Source organism: Mercurialis annua, linkage group LG8, assembly GCF_937616625.2.
Source record: "Mercurialis annua linkage group LG8, ddMerAnnu1.2, whole genome shotgun sequence".
Classification (NCBI taxonomy): Eukaryota; Viridiplantae; Streptophyta; class Magnoliopsida; order Malpighiales; family Euphorbiaceae; genus Mercurialis; species Mercurialis annua.
In genome coordinates this window covers 33,975,700-33,992,589 of record NC_065577.1, presented here as the reverse complement: position 1 = coordinate 33,992,589, position 16,890 = coordinate 33,975,700, and positions in this window count along the sequence as shown.

Here is a 16,890-nt window from a genome sequence, read left to right as displayed (position 1 = left end):
TGCATTAGATTTGACCAATGTTGTCACAGTAACAATTAAAAAAATGTTACCATATTAGACAAAAAAAATTAATTAAAACTTTAAATTTTCCTTTTCAATTTTACCACTCAATTGATATAATGTAGTATGTTAACAAAATCAAATAAAACTATGGTCTTAATTTTCTAATTTTGATTAAGCAACCAATAAATGCGCTAAATTTGGCATATTTTGTCATAGTAATAATTTTAAAAAGAAAATATTACCATATTAGAAAAGAATAATCAAAACTTTAAATACGCCAATTTTACCAAACCAATTAAAAAACATATAGCAATTCTCTAATGTTAACAAAATGTTACAGCAATTTAAAGAAAAAAATATTAGAAAAATAATTTAACAAATCAATTAAATCTTATCATACCAATTTAAAAGCAACGTTATAAAATTTTAAAAAAATAAATATGACAATGATCTATTCATTAGAAAAATGAATGGTATAGATCAAAAAATAGAATTTTAATCAAATCAATTTACACCGTTCATTTTACAATAAACGGTATAGATCGTGAATATGACCCCCTAAATTTAAATGAACTTGAGAGAATTTCAATCCTTATGATTTGATGATTTTTCCATTTCTCAATTGTAATCACATTTTTCTTATCTAATACAAATAAAAGAAAATTTTGTATGTACCATAATTAGTCCATTTTTTTTCTATATTTGCTCTATACCTAAAAGAGTTAGTATCAATTAGAAAAAAGATTAGGGAGTTTTAAATTATTATTTGTTATCAAAATTAAAAATATTTATTTTATTACTAAGTTTTCCTTTCTAATCCCACCAATTATTTTATATAATGTAATCATGTTAACAAAATCAAATAAGATAAAATTTAAAAAATTTATCAAATTAGATTAAAAACTAATGCATGCATTGAATTTGACCAATCTTATCATACCGAATAACAAAAATAATATAAAAATTAAAAAGAAACTAATATTATCAAATTATATTTAAAATAATACTTTAAATTCACCAATTTTGGCATTCCAATTAAAAAGAAATCGTTTAGTTTAAAGAAAACAATATTATAAAATTTGATTAGCAAATCAATTGATACATCATATTTCTCCAAGATTACCATATGAATTGGAAAGAAATATATAGCAATTTAAAAGAATAAATTATCAAATCAAACTAACAAATCAATTTAGTCTTACCCTACTAATTTAAAACTAAAAATTAAAAGAAATATAAATAAAAATGATTGTGAGAATGCCAAGTATCAATTAAAAACAAAAAAAGGTAGATCTTGTCATATTAATCTATAAGAAACTATACAGAAATATCAAAGGAACAAATATGAGAATAATTATGAGAGCACCGTATGTGAATCAAACAAAATGAATGAGAATAAAATTAAAATTTTAAATAATAAAAAAAACTGGTGATAGAAAAACCTTATGATTGAGCAAGTTTTCCCAATATCTACACAAAAATTATTAGTTAGAACATGATATTGAAATTATAGAAAAAAAAAAGAAATAAGAACAACTCAAGAACTATAAAAAAGAATTATAGTGAATAAGAAAAAGAAAAAAAGAACTACCTGAGATTTTGTATCTCTCACTTGAAAAAGAATAAAAATATGAGTATATATAATGGTGATTTATGGGTATATGAAGATTTTTTTTTTTAATATTAATGGGTGTATTAAATTTTATAATTGGGTTATAGATATTGAATGCATTTTATTTTATAATTGTGTGGTTACTAAAAATTATTGTTGTAGACTTAAATTATGCAATAATTTAGCATAATGTGGAGAAATAGAGATAACCGTTACAAATAATGTGTTAGCAATTAATTTACAAATTAAATTAGCAAATAACTTAGAGAATTTTTGTTAAAGTGTACAAAACTGTTACCATTTTACCTAAGCTAATTAATAGAAAAAATCACTGCCACCATAAACATTATTTCTCAATTACCACCCCGTCCTCTTCTTTGGACTACCAATCATTATTTTTATTAGAAAACAAGAACAACTCAAGAACTATAAAAAAGAATTATAGTGAATAAGAAAAAGAAAAAAAGAACTACCTGAGATTTTGTATCTCTCACTTGAAGAAGAATAAAAATATGAGTATATATAATAGTGATTTATGGGTGTATGAAGATTTTTTTTTAAATATTAATGGGTGTATTAAATTTTATAATTGGGTTATAGGTATTGAATGCATTTAATTTTATAATTGTGTGGTTACTAAAAGTTATTGTTGTAGACTTAAATTATGCAATAATTTAGCATAATATGGAAAAATAGAGATAACCGTTACAAATAATGTGTTAGCAATTAATTTACAAATTAAATTAGCAAATAATTTAGAGAATTTTTGTTAAAGTGTACAAAACTGTTACCATTTTACCTAAGCTAATTAATAGAAAAAATCAACATTATTTATGTTATCAATTAACATTTAGAAGAGTTTAATCATTCATGCATAATAGATGCATGGTTAGACCTATATTTGATTAAAATTAGAATGTTTGTAATTATTAAATATTCAATAATATTTAAACTATACAATATATATATTTTCTATTTCATGTAAAATTCTAATTTATAGTTTATTTGTATGTTATAAGAAGGTGATTAGACAATAATTAAATTTAAATCCGTAATTTGTGTTAAAGTTGATTTATTTATTTATTTTGAAAATAAATTGTACCAAAATTAAAAAGAAACATGAAAATTGCACAACATAACATAGTTTCATGTTTTAAGAGACTTCTACATGCAGGTCACCGTAGCCCATCCACATTAAGGAGTCAACTTTGCAATTAATTCTAATTTATTAGCTATTCGATAGTTTTGGCTATTAGTTTAATTAAATTACCACAAAAATATCTTTATAAATCTCTTTTTATTTGGTAACTGTTTTATTTTTTAATAACCTAATTTCTTTGTTGTTACCTTATTCAACATCTAATTAGACATAAAATAAAATATAATCTTGTCCACAAAATATAAAAATGATGACAAAAGGAAAAATATTTTAATTTTAAATTAACTCTACATGTAATTTTATAAACTTATTAGATCTTAGGGTTCTAGATTATTTAAAATTCAAAGTTATTTAAATCTATTATTAGTAACATCAATTAGGATAAAGTAATATGAGAATAAAAAGTAAAAATTCATATAAAAAAGGTTAGTACAAATAAGGTTAGTACAATAATTATCTAATATTATCTATTTAATTTTTAGTATTCTTGTAATTATTAAAAGAGAAAAGAATGAAAATTAATTAGAGAGTGAAATAATGTGAGAAAATTATGAGAATAATCATTAAAGTAGCTAAATTAATGTTTTTTTTCTTCAAAATGAATGAGAGTATGCCAAGTGTCAAACCATGGGAGAAAACGTCCTGCTTTATATATATACTAGCTTTAACCCGTGCGTTGCACGACATTTATTTAATTTTTTATTAATTTTTAAAAGAATAGAATTTTTGAAATTTTGTTTCTATCTTTTATTTAGATAGTTTTTTATTTATAATTAAATTGATAGATAACTAATACTTCTTTAATTTTATTGCAAATATTTATGTGGCATTCTAAAAAAATTAATATATAGTTCAATAAGTGTTGGGATTTGTTAAATTATTTTTAAAAGATTATAAATTAATATTTCAATTTAAAAAGTTTGATTATGTATTTAATAAATATTATCAGGTCCGATTTTTCAAGATACAAATTTAATTTTAATTTTTATAATATTTTTTTTTAAAAAATTGACTAATAATGCTTTTTGTATTTTTTTTGTTTGGATAATTTTTTATTTTTAAAGTAATATTTGTTTTATACATTTTTAATGTTAGTATTATTAATGAAATAAAAAAATTACAAATAATGAGACTGTAAAAAATTAGCTCAAAAAAATACTTTGGCATTGCTATCTTTAAGAGAGAGAAAATTAAACTAAAATTAATATTTTAGATATTTTCTTAAAAAAGATACTATAGTGTAAAGAAATACTAATGATTGATTTACATTTAGCTTATCTGTTATTTGAGCATAAAATGCAATTAAAATGCATTTATTTCATGTATTTTAACCTTTAAAGAAAGAAAATGGAAGGTTAACTCTCGAATTAAAACACTTAATATTTATAAAAAATTAACATTCATATTAATTACTATCATTTACAAGGAATTAGTTAGTTATTCGAAAATGACAATTGCAAAATATATTATTAAAAAATTAGAGTGTCAATGATTATAAATTAATATTTATATATATATTATATTTGTATCATGAATAAAGAATTAATAGTGTAAGTTGTTTATGTTGAATGTACCCTCAAGATTTTAAAAAAATTCAGTTATGCCATTTAATCACCAATCGGTTTTTGTCCTTATGAACTTCGTGTTTGTAGTAATTTTAATATGATTTGCTAATTTCTTGAGCATTACTTCTGTTTATATTGAGTTTAGTGTTCATTAATTTTATATTACTTGAGCTAGTGATAATGTCATGCTTTTCAAAATATTTTGCTATAAAAATAACAAATTGCATTTCATAAATATGGAAATAGAGTAAAGTGATAAATTTAAAATATCATAACAGATTAAACACATTTAATCTGGAATAAAATACCACATTTAATCAAGATTTGTTACAAGTTATAAAATGTCTATCTTCCTCTATATCAATTCAATGTCCTCTATTGCTTGTTTGCCAAATTTTATCTTATATGCATATGATGCTTTTATTTTGAAATTTAATTCTCCATTTCCAAAAATTTGCTTCTTCTTCGAAATGAAGAGTATCATTTTATTTGATACTAAAATTAAAAAAGTTTAATTTATTATTAAATTTTTCTTTTCAATACCACTTATTGAATATCATATAATTATGTTAATAAAATCAAATAAGATAAAGTTATTAATTTTATCAAATTAAATCAACAAATCAATGCATGTATCAAATTTGACCAATTTTACCATAGCAAATAAAAAGAAATAATATAAAGTAACAATTTAAAAGTAAAAGATATATGTTACCAAATTAGATTAGAAAATAAATTAATTCTTGAAATTCACTAATCCATACCAAGTTAAAATGTAAATTGTTTACAAACAAACACTACCAAATTTGACACCAAATTAGATTAGGAAATTAATTAATACTTTAAATTCACTAATTTTCCCATACATTACCAAATTTGACCAATCTTGCTATACAAAATAAAGAATTTAAAGGTAAAGCATGTTACAAAATTAGTTTAGAAAATTAATTAATAATTTAAATTCACTAATTTTTTCATACCAATTTAAAAAAGAAATTGTTTAGTAACTTAAAAAAACGTTACCAAATTTGAGCAAATCAATTGATATATTAAATCCCAAATGTTACCATATAAATCAAAAACAATATATAATTTTTTTTTTTTGAAAAAAACAACACCAAGTTAGATTAACATATCAATTTAATTTTATTATGCTAACTATAAAAAAGTAATAATTTATAAAAAAAATATAAAAGAGAAGGAATCTGGTAGTGCCGGACGTCTTTGTTTTCCCCACCTTGGCGAATCGCATCCCCACACAACGACATTCTTTTTGCGTCCCTTATGAAAATGTCAAGTATCAACTAAAGAAAAAATATTACATCGTACTATATTAATTTAAAAGAAGTGGTGTAGAAATGTCAAAGAAACAAATATGAGAATGATTATGAGAACGTCAAATGTGAAGTAAAGAAATAAATTAGAACAAAAAAATCAAAAAATTAAAATTTTAAAGATGAAAGTTGGTGATAAAACCTATTTGTTTTGCTGTCAATAACAAGGCCTTTAATCTCTACATACAAATTATTAATTAGAGCATAACATTTGAATAATAGAACAAATAAAAAAAAATTAGAACAACTCAAAAACTATAAACAAAACTTTACAATGAATAAGAGAAAACAATAAAAAAAAATTACCTGAGCTATATGTAGCTCTCCATTAAAAAAGAGTAAAAATAAGAGTATTTATAATGGTGATCTAAAAGAGTATAAAAAGTCTTTTTTTTTAGAAAAATATGAAAATGTGTGATAAATTTTGTAATTGTCTTATAAATAATGAGCATTTAATTTTGTAACGGATTATAAATTTTGATAATTACTCCTTTGTTAGTGTTAAACATAATTTATTGGCTATTCATTCTAAAATCTTTCCATTTAAAACATAGACCACTAAAATATTGTAACATTTTTTTTGAGAAATTCTTAGGTAGACTCGGTCTACCACGTCATCCGTAGACCAAACCTATCACATTATGACACATTATTAAAATGATGGCAATCTTGTAATATTACTATTCAAAGGTGTAAATAAGTAAAAAACAAATTTACAAAATTGCCATCATTTTAATGACGTGTCATAATGTGATAGGTTAGTCTACAGATGACATAGTAGACTGAGTCTACATAAGAATTTCTCGTTTTTTTTATTAGCAGTTGTATACATTTGTTGTTATCTTAGTAAATGTTGACTTATTATACTAAACCTCTTTCATTACCCAGTATTTTTATTAACGACACATAATTCTATTATTTTTTTACCATAATAAGATCAATAAAGTCCAAAGAATGGTGGTTACCATATCTTTTATGGAATGTTTAATGTCAAAACCTTTTTCATTAATTTTATTTATTTATAATTTAAATTATCTTTTAAATATGTCATTTTTTTCTTATTCTTTGCTGTAAAATTTAAAACTATCGTAATATCATAATTATCAGTAGATTAAATGTATATTTTATCTACTTTTGTGAATATTAATTGTCAAAATTAATAATAGTTATATATTCCAATTAGATATAAAATTAAAATATAGCTTTGTGTTGAGAATATCAAAAATGTGATGATAAAGAGAAAAAAAAATCAATTTTGAATTAATTATAATAATAATATTTTAAATGAAGAGAAAATTAGTTTATTCTATTTTTATGAACTTATTCAATCCTACGATTCAAATTAACTAACATTTAAAATTATTTAAATATTTTATTAGTATATTTATAAACAAATATATTAGTGATTTTTTTTTTATTTAGTTAGTATCTAGTAACACTCATAGGGACATTAATTAGAGAATTAATGATTTAAAATTATTAAAAAAAGGAAATATGGGAGAATTAGTATATGAATGCCATTTGACATTTAAAAGGAAAAAGAAAATATATTAGAATAAATGAGGGAATGCCACTTGTCAATCCGTGGGAAAAAACGTCCTGCTTTATATATATATATATATATATATATATATATATATATATATATATATATATATATATATATAATTTATTTTATATTTTAAAAAGGATTGTTTACATAAATACTAGAAAAGCTAGAAACATTCATAAAAATATTATCTACATTTTGCATCTTCTTTTCCGTCAACTAATTTGAGCTCTTCGGTTGGGTCAACTGACATGTGATCAATTGAGCTATATTTCCACAATGAGTTTGAATTGGGCGAAGAATTGTTAATGCAAAAATACAATTTTGTATATATTTAGTACAAATTTCGTATATAATCTGAATAATATATGCATACAATGTATTAATTTTGTATATAATTCGTATTATATACGAATTATATAAATTTTTTAAAAAATTAAAAATATCAGCTCTGAAAATTTTAGATGTGAAATTTTCAAATATGATTTCAGATCTGCATAGGGCGAGCAGCGACTGCGATGTCGCGGTGGTCATTTGTAATGCGATGATGGCAGTGACAACAATTGGTTGATTGCGGCGGTAGTGAACTGCGATTGAGTGCGGCATCGGCAAGTTGCGGACAAAGGCGGCGGTGACAAATAAAGGATGAGATTGGCTGCGCCGAGAAGAGGGAGAGGGTGGCGGAGGTAGCAAGCTATGTCGTGATGGTGTGATTTGTAAGGTGAAAATTGATGGCGACGGTGGTGGTGAGTAATAATGGAGGAAAAAGAGAAGTTGTAAATTAGGGTCTAAGAAATGAAGAAGATGAAAAACAGAGATAATATTTTTGTAAATAAAAAGGATAAGTTGGTATTTTTGTAAACAGAAATATAAAAGAGACAATTATAAAAAAAATTCAAATAAGGAAAATCTTTTCTAAAATACCCACTTAATTAAATGTTTACATTTTTTGTCTTTTTCGTATTTACTTTGAATGACTCATCTTTTTAATTTATTTCACAATCTAACTTTTTTCTAAATAACATAGAAGTGTCTATTTCCTCGATTCTCCCACTTGCATTCTCCTCTCCCTTCATATGGCTTTTCTCTTAACCTCAACAATTTTCAGATCGAAAAATCTCATCACTAGCGTGACGACAACCTAGCTTTAGAAAGGATTTGTTCTTCGATTACAAATTGATGTTTGGCTTCTACTTCGTCTCGGCCCCGATTTGCGAATATTATGGATTGCACAAGAGATGTGGCTGAATATCACCTATCCTTAACTTCAATTGTAATTTTGCAGGTGATAGAGTAAAGTTTCCTGGGTTGCCTTATTTGCACAATCCTTTTTTTTGGATAAATGGTAATTATATTAGCACACCCACAAAACCGTGGGCGGCAAAAGAGTCTGACAAAAGATCAACTAAGCATAATTACAGAAAAAATCTATAGCACGGAAAACATCACTTCCCGTGTAAAGGAAGCTATGATTTCTAGCCCGATGAAAATCCACCGCCTTGCAAACACTTTGAAAGACCAAACTGTGGATACTAACGGAGGTGTTGTTGAAGACGCGATTATTCCGAGCTTTCCATATGTGCCAAACTCCTAAATACCAAATAAGTTTCCAAATAATGCGATGCCTACCCATAGCTAGGGAATTCCACTGCAAGAAGAAATTGTCAAGAGAAAAGGGAGTCACCCAATTAATCTCACAATCAGACAGAATATGAGTCCAGATATTCCATGCAAACTTGCAGTGAAGAATGATATGAATGGCTTATTCATCCGTATCGCATAAAGAATAACGGGATTGATCCGTATGAAGAACACCGCGATTAACCAAAGTCACATTAGCTGAGATTCGGTCTCTGGAAAGTAACCAGACGAAAAATTGGATTCGTGGAGGAAGAGTTTCCTTCCAAATAAAATGAGACAAGAGAGACAGCCTGACCTGAATTCTGTCGTTGATCACAGGCAGCAGTTGAGCCATAAAAGCCACCGTGAAAGACCTGTTATCCCGCCATAAAAACCCATCTAAACTGTGCTGTAAATTGACGAGCTGAGGAAGCAAAGTCTAGAGCTGCACAAACTGTTCTTGTTCACCAATCCGGAGCCGTCTTCTCCAGGTCAGATTACGGAAAGATTGAAGCTGATGATCATAAACAGAATCGATAAAATCATCCTTGTTTCTGCTCAGGCGGTAAAGAGCTGGAAATAGAGAGCTCAGAGAATCATTCAGCCATTTATCCGTCCAGAATCGAATTCGAGTTCCATTACCCAAAGACATTGAAACTGAATTCAAGAAGCAGTCCTGATTGGAGTAAAATACTCCTATGTATTAAGTTGTTTTCCGCATGCTTTTGCTATGTTTCATTGTGCTTACTCTAGTATTTTGTATACCTTATTGCATGTGTGAGCGTTTCAGGTGTTTGAGAGCATTGCGGAGCATTTTGGCATCAAATTGGGAAGAATCGACGAAAGCAAGGAGCGAGGGAAGCCGAGAAGCGAAACGATCAAGGAAACAAGACATTTTGCCTTGTCTCGGATCGAGACACCCCCTTTACATAGGTGTATCGGTCCGAGACACAAGGAACTGATGGGCAGAATGCCCATAAACTATCGTCTCGGAACGAGACACTCCCTCAACTTAGGTGTCTCGATCCGTGACATGCACTAAATGAAGGATCTCAGCTTTCTTTCAATTGATCAAAGGCTCAAGGCCCACTTCCCTATTTGGCTAGACACAACTTGTATTAGGATGGTTTTATTTCCTCAATTGTAAAGACTATAAATACAACTTTATCTCTATTTTAGGTCAAGCAATTAATACTCAGATTTTTATGAGAAAATTACACAAATGGGCTAATGGCGGGCCTTTCTTACATTTTTGCTAAGGCTCTCCAAATCTTTCACCAATGCTAACTTTTTCTTTACTTTTATAAGCTAAAAACGGTAAATTATTACATCTATTACATAATTGATGCTAGTCTTCCACCTGTTATATCTTTGATTCATTTTTTTGCATAAATCAACACATGTTGCTTCTTCTTCCTTATTCCTCTTTCTATTTTTATATTTCTTTCAGCCATGGTTAACCTTTTTATTTTTAATTCTTTTTAATTCTCTATTTATTTATTTTTTTCGTTCTTTTTGATTCCTCACTCCTTAAATCAAAACCTCATCTGTTCTTATAACCTAAAATTCATCAGTTCTTTTTGTTCTTTTTAATTCTCCATTTATTTATTTTTTTCATTCTTTTTTAAGATGGGCATGGTGATGGAATTGAGTATTTTTCAAATGTGACTATCTTTTTTGTCTCTCTATATGTACTATATTTTAATTTTATATATTTTGGCACTTAAATTCTGATGAATCTAATGACTCAGGTTGAAGTAGAAGCACTATTAATCTAAGGGCCAAGGCTAGCCACAGTGATGAACCAAGTGAAGAAGCTAGATGTGTCTGTCCTTGTTCTAGGCTAGAAAAAATCCTCTCCCCTTTTCAATTGGTGATTCCAAATCTACCCTTAATTTATCTCTAATATTTCATCTGTAATCTCTAATTGGTGTTTTTGCAGTCTCTGTAGAACGAGCAGTAGTGAAGAGTTTGTGGAGCAATGCATAAATAATGTAGAGTGCTTAACAATTGAAAATGAAAATGGAGGCTTTTTCTTCTATTAGATTTAAAATGCTCAAGGAATTGAAGACGGTTTGTGGGATTGGTTCGATTTGTTGTAAAACAATTGCATTTGAGAATGACGAGGAAATAGATTGACTTTGTATATTATTAGTAGAAGTAGTTTGACCGTTGAAGAAAGTCATGAAAAGGGTGATTAACATATTGAGATTGGCTTCATCAATTTAAAAAGTGTATGGATTTTGTGCACTTTATATATATTTATTATGAGATATAAAGATGGCAAGTTATATATATATTTTATCAGCGAATCGTCTTCATCTTCAGTTCTTAATTTAATAGCATTAGAGGCTAATTGAGAATTATAAGAGCCGTAGTGAAACAAAAGGAGGATAATTTTGGAAATTTTCAGTCTGAATTGGCCATAGTATATGTATTATTAAAATTATATTTGACATGTATTATTTATGTATTTGAAATATATTATTTATATATTTTTATGTGAATACATCGTTTTTTATATTGTTATTTTTTTATAATTATAAGATTAAGTATTAAATGTGTTTCATAGATGTATTTGAAATATATTTTTTCAATAAGTTTCATTAGTAGTATGTGACTGTTTTCGAGACACATCTTGAATACATATCTGATACATATGTTATACATATCGGATACATGTCAGAATCAGCTCAAATATATTTATTTTTAAATATATATTAATTCATCAAATGTGTTTGACAAGTTTAGATGTATTTATTAGATAAATTTTTAATATATAATTTATACATGATAAAAATATCCTTAATATGCGTCTTCTCGTCAATGGTGGTACCTTAATGTTTTCGAGATACATTTTCGGTACATCTCCTATACATTTTCGATACATCTCGGATACATCATCAATACATATCAGAAACGGTTTAAAGAATATTCAAATATATGTTTTATAAATATATATGTCTTTTAGATGTATTTTAAGATACATATTTCATATACAATTAAAACATGATAAATATATCCTTAATACGTTCACTGATAAATAATTTATACAATTTATAGAGCATGCGGCATATTTTTTATTTTAATATATGTTAAAGATACATTTCAAGTAATCGTAAATTATATATTCAATGCGTTAAATATATAACTCAAATACAAATATTATACATATTCTATACATCTTTTGTACATAGCAAAAATAGTTAGACGTATATTTTTTTATTTTAATATATGTATTATGTGCGTATTTTGGAATGTGGTATTATCGATAGATCTCTGATACATTGTGGATAGAAGTTGTTGTAATTTATTAGAGCTGGCAAATGAAAAGAGTCGTGAAGTAAATTGTGTCAGTTTGAATAGTTTTTGAGATACATAAATAATACATATTAATAATATAGTTTTGAGACGCATAAATAATACATTTTAATAATATATATATAGTATTTTTATCAATGGCGACAAATTTGATGAAGTGGATAAATATTATTATTAGTTCTTTTTTATATCACATATATATAAAGATGTTTATATTGATAAAATTTGAGTTAAGAAAATCATAACTTATTATTTATATGATATCAAAATGTTATTAATATTATTTGATGAGTGAACTTTTAATTAAAGCACATGATACATATATCTTCTAATTTAAAGTATATCATACATACACCTTAGAAACACATAAATTATACATATTAATAATATATATATTTATTTATTTTTATCTTAGAAATATGAAAAAATATTAGTCAGATATGTTCTTGATACATATCAGATACATAACAGATACATAAATGATACATGTTTGACGAACTGACGCGTGACTGACGCACGGTTATGACGCGCGTGTCAGACGCGTTTCTGACGCGTTTTTGACCTATTCTGACGCGTTTTTGACTTTTTTCTACCCTTCTCTCCTTACAACGTGTCAGCTTCTTGTGGAGTATGTATTTGATGTAATTTTTCAAATTTTGTATGTGCTGATGCAATTATTTGGCTGATTAAGTAATGTTGTTATTTGCTTTCTTTTTTTGTATATTTGTGTAATTTTCTCGATTTTTATTCCTTTTGAAAAGTTGCTTCTCTTAGAATAGATTGAATCTTTTTAGAAATTAGTGTTCCATAGCTTCCACCATTGTTGGTGCTTTGAAGCTTTTATTGCTTTGTAAGAACAAGGTCTTCATTATTATTGTAAGCTTAATTATTATTGGATCTTAATTATATCTTATGGTTTATTGCTCTACCCATTTAATTAAGGTAACCCCTGTTTACTTTCTAATGCTCTATTGTTCTTATTCATTGTTTGCTTGTGTTGCTTTAAGCATGAGTGGCTAAACCCCCTTTGTTTGGGGGTTGACATGAATTCTAGTTAAGGCATGATTAGGTTAGGGTTAGGGTTTGTGTTGATATTCTAATTAATGATTTTTAAGGTTTGCTTAGATTAGCTACCTAAGTATTGTTATTAAATTAAGACTCACCTTGAGAGAGGGTTTGTTAATTGGAAAGAATTGATTAGATGCTTAATTAGTGACACCATGAGAGTGGGTTAGTAATTAAGTGGCCTTTGGGTTGTGATTTATTGTAATTACCCTAATTGTGTTTAGTGCTACGAGAGTAGGTTAAGCTTGATTAGTCGTGATTTTGTAGCTCTTTGAGTCTCGAGAGAGCGGGAGTTGCGATTTAGAAACGCTCGGCCCTCGTTTTATGACCCGAACTCCGATAACGCATGACTTAGGTGGATAGTTGAACTCCAAACCTCTTTTATCATTTGAATTCTCATTTATAGTTAATCGCTTTTAGTCTTTTACAATTGTTAAATTAATTGTCAATTCTAGTTGTTAGTTGCAAGTTAGTGATTAATTGAATTGTTAGTGTTAATTGACTCTTGAATCTAAACTCAATTGTTTGTTGTGCTAAACGAATTGAAATACAACTAAAGTTCATTCTCGTCGATCGCTCTAGATTCACTCCTCGTGGGATCGATATCCGACTTCCGGATTATTACAAGTTGTGCTTTTAGCCAACAAGTCCCATGCAGCTTTGTTTCTCACGCAAACGTTATAAATCCATTTCCATAAATGTGATAAGTGTAGAGTATTAGCAGAAGCAATATCGAACCAAAAATCAAGCGAAGAGCTAGACGAGACAACGGCCAAATAATCAAAAAAGGCCAAATCTTTCATAAAAGTTTCACAAAATTCTAAACCTTTTAAGTTTTTTCAATTTGCCCTGAAACGCATGATTTCGGTTCAATTTTGTCCAATTATGTAATTTCACTCATGTGACGCCTATGTGGCGCTGATGTGGCAATGCCACACATCAGAGCCATATAAGCAAAATTGTGTAGTTGGACAAAATTGAAACGAAATCCATGCGTTTCAAGACAAATCGGATAAAACTGAAAGATTTGGACTTTTGTGAAACTTTCATGAAAGGTTTGGCGTTTTTTGGTCATTTAGCCTTTTGTATTTTATGATCTCATGTGGTTTATGCCAAGTGTTGCATTATTCTCTACTAATTGTTTATGTTATCTTAAAGGCCTAATTACTTAAAAAAAAACCCACCTTATAACAATATCGTTTATACCATGACCTAGGAAAAAGTTCATTTGTACCATTTTTTTAATTTTTCATTTTCATCTCTACCCCAAAAAGGGTAAAATTGACTATATAAATATTTTAAGGATAAAAATGTTAATAGCAACTAAATGGAAGGGTTCCATCATATTTCTTCTTATTTAAAAAAATACAAATAAGTCCTTCATGTTTAAAAATGTTCAAATAAATCTTCTAATTTATTGTTTTTAGATATTTTAATTTTAAATTATTTAAAAAAATATTTCCGACGTACCATCGTACTCTTCTGATTTATAGAATCCACTAATTTTTTTTATCGTTTTAATGCTCCTCCTTCCGGAAGGAGGAGCAGCTCGCTGCTTCCTCCATGGGAGGAAGAAGCAGATCTGCTCCACCCTCCATGGGAGGGAGGAGCGAGCTGTTCCTCCTTCCATGGAAGGAGGAGCAGCTCGGAATATTTTTTTTTTAAAAAATAAATTGTTTTACGTAAATTCTAATTTTTGTTACGGTTAAGATAATTATATAATATATAAATGAAATATTTACTATCAATTTTTTTTTGAAAAAGAAGGTATTTTTGTACAATTAATATGATTAATGTCTAATTAGAATAATAGTTAAATGTAAAGGATTATTTTAGTCTTTTTGTATATGAAAAGAGATCAATTTAGTATTTTGGGGTACAGTTGAAACGAAAAATCAAAAATAGAGTACAAATGAATTTTTTCTTAGGTCATGGTATAAAAAAAATATATTAAAAGGTGAGGTTTTTTTTTAAGTAATTAGGTCTATCTTAAACAAGACCTTCCACTAGTTTTCTAGGTAAGAAATATTAGAAACGGAATATTGGAATGAATAGGTGCAATAAAGGTTGATTGATGGCTTTTTAGAAACTAGTTTCGCATTACGTGCCACGCACGTGGCCCGTGGCGTGACTTATCCATTTAAGTATTAATCAAATTTATTATAGTTATACCATTTTATTTTATTTATAACCAACATAAAATTTAACTTTAATTAATTTAATAACATTATTTTAATTAAATTTTTGTTTTTATATTTCAATTAAAACAATTGAAAATTGAAAATAATAAAAATAAAAAAGTAATTTATGTAAACTGAAAACTCATGGGTATATATATTAATGTAAAAATTAAATATTCATAGTAATAAACTATACTTATGTCATCTTTAACTTCATTGTTAGTTAAATATATTAGTTAATCCAAAAAAATTAATGAGCAAATTTAAAATATTACTTAAAAAAGAAAATAAAATTTAAGTATGCAATGAGAATTTTACTGGCAAGACTTTGAATTGTAGAGGGAACCAAACTTTCATAAAATTATAAGTTAAGTAATTAGTTTAGTATAAATTCTAAATGATAAATATACATATAATGCGACTCATTAAGTTATATATATTTATTAACTTTAGTTTATATTAAATAAATAGAATATTTCAATTTATTAATTTTTTAAAATTAATCAATAACTTCCATTTATAATTTATCAAATCTATTAAATAAATTATAATTATTACCAATGTATTTTATTATAATGATCATATTAGTTAGCGTTTATGTTGGTGATTTGATTTAAATTAAATTTATCTATGATTTTTGAATTGATAAACTTTATTTTATATATATTCTCTGAAATTAAAAATATTTTTTATTAATAAATATTGGAATTTATTTTTATTATTAAACATATATACTTATAATAATCAAACATTAACATATCTAAAATTATTGTTTATTGTTTTATTTAATAGTCTAATAAAATCATTAACACCCCCACTCACGTTTTTATTATTGAGGGCAAAGAGTTTATTTTTTCTTACAACTCAAACTTCCATTATTGCAACAAAAAGAAAAGTTGAGGAATTGGTGGCGTATTAGGATTCTAAAAATTATAATATGTTACCTATTTCATAGTGTTTAATTTCACACAATTATAATTGTATTAGGACTTTGAAAATAGACTTTCGCACACTATATTATTGGCTGTTAATTATAAAAGATTAAAATTGCTAATTACCATAAAACCTGTAATTAAATGTTGAATTGGTAATAAATTAAAAAGGGCTATTAGGTAAAAGTGCCTATCCCCCCCTATCCGTGCTTTTATATATAGTATAGATATAGATATTTCATGAGCTAACAATTAAATATGAAGTTCATTAAACATAACAGGTTCAGGACGATGATTAAGAGCCGTAATGATAGAATGATACTCACTGCCGATATTGCGATACACGGTAGCATTGAATTTGGGCGGTGGAATAGAGAATTCGGCAAGCGCAAGTTCGTCGACTAAAGAGTTTGCCTTTTAATTTGAAGATATTGAGAAACACCAAGATCATTTTTCTTAAGCTCTTGAAGCTCGATATTCAATTGAAGTTGTCTATTTTGAGAAATATAACCAAAAGTATGAGTAAGGGAATTCCATACGGCATGAGATG